Below are 1697 nucleotides of genomic sequence, written 5' to 3'. Positions count from 1 at the left end.
GAAATATGTTCTGTGTTACTGTAGAAACACAGCAGTGCAACATGGTGGAATTAAGTGACCTGCTCCCTCTGTAGATATACGCAACTCATTCAACAAGTCACAAAAACACAATGTTCATTTTCACATGATTATACCAAAGATGTTTCAGAATATGAATAGAGGATGTTTGATTTTACACTCATTAAAATATAATTACCTCTGCCAAGTGTAACGGCGGAGGTTATGTTTTCATCGGGGTTTGTCTGTCTGTCTGTTAGAATGATAATTCAAAATTTATGGATGGATTTGGAGGACATTTTCAGGAGGTTCTGGCAGAAGGAATAAATGATTATTTGGTGGTGATGACACTGATCTGAGTTGGCGGAGGTCTGTGCTCTCCGAGTGCTCTTCTAGTTATGAATGTTTTATTCTATTTATGCAATTAGAGCTTCCCAAATCCCCATAAATCAGACCTTTAACAGCTAATAGTCTAGGATGATGTCTTAGTTTTTGTCATGAAAGTGTCACATGACAAAGATAACACAGTAGAACCTCGTAGTAGGAGTTTAACCAAGCTCATTTGCGATTTACTCGTTTTACAAATCAATTTTCTGTATTGAAAATTAATTGAAACATAATTAATCTGTTCCAGCCCCACAAAACCACTCAAAAATCCTTTTTAAGGGTTTTTAAAAGTGAGAAAGTGCAGTGAGAAAGAAAATAACAATTATAAAATATAATAAAAGATAATAAAAGAGGGGCGACACGGTGGTGCAGTGGTTAGCACTCGTGCCTCACAGCAAGAAGGTCCTGGGTTCGATTCCAACACCAGTCGACAGGGGTGGGACCTTTCTGTGTGGAGTTTGCATGTTCTCCCCGTGTCTGCGTGGGTTCTCTCCGGGTACTCCGGCTTCCTCCCACCATCCAAAATATGCACCAATAGGTTAATTGGTTAATCTAAATTGCCCATAGGTGTGAATGTGAGAGTGATTGTTTGTTTGTCTCTATATGTTCAGCCCTGCGATGAACTGGCGACTTGTCCAGGGTGTACCCCGCCTTCGCCCCTATGTAGCTGGGATAGGCTCCAAGCGACCCCCGTGACCCCAGTGAGGATAAGCGGGTTCAGAAAATTAATGAATGAATGATAATAAAAGAGAATGCAAAAGAAATAACTGGTTTACCTTAAGATGAGATGATCTGTGCATGAGGAAGACAGTGGAACGGAGAGGAGGAGATGAACACATTAATGGAGTGAGCAGAAGCTGCAGTGGCAAGTATGAAGCTTGCTGGTACTGATGATTTCCACTCAGATTTCAAAACAAACTACTCAGGAGCCACAGCTTCTAAAGCAAATTACTTGCACAATGGTGCCCTCATACTGCAAGGTTCTACTGTATATATAAGAAGGACATATTCCCTAGTTGACCTCTAGGAAGCAGACTTCCTCTTCACGTTTAAGACTAAACTTAAGTTTAGTGTTTGATAGAGAGTACAAAGCCCTGGGTTTGAGGATTTGTTGACTTTTTTTGTCTATATTATTCTTTGTAATATTTTAAGGCCTTCACCTGAATTAGTGCCTCAAGATAATCATGTACTATGCATAGCCATTTAAATAAAACTGGACTGAAATGAATACATCAATATTGTCTGAAATTTCTGTCCAAACCACTACAGATTTTCCAGAGGTCTCTAAGAGTGATTCTAAAGGATGGGATTTG

Source organism: Sphaeramia orbicularis, chromosome 16 (assembly GCF_902148855.1).
Source record: "Sphaeramia orbicularis chromosome 16, fSphaOr1.1, whole genome shotgun sequence".
In the NCBI taxonomy this organism is placed as follows: domain Eukaryota; kingdom Metazoa; phylum Chordata; class Actinopteri; order Kurtiformes; family Apogonidae; genus Sphaeramia; species Sphaeramia orbicularis.
This window is presented reverse-complemented; position numbering follows the sequence as displayed.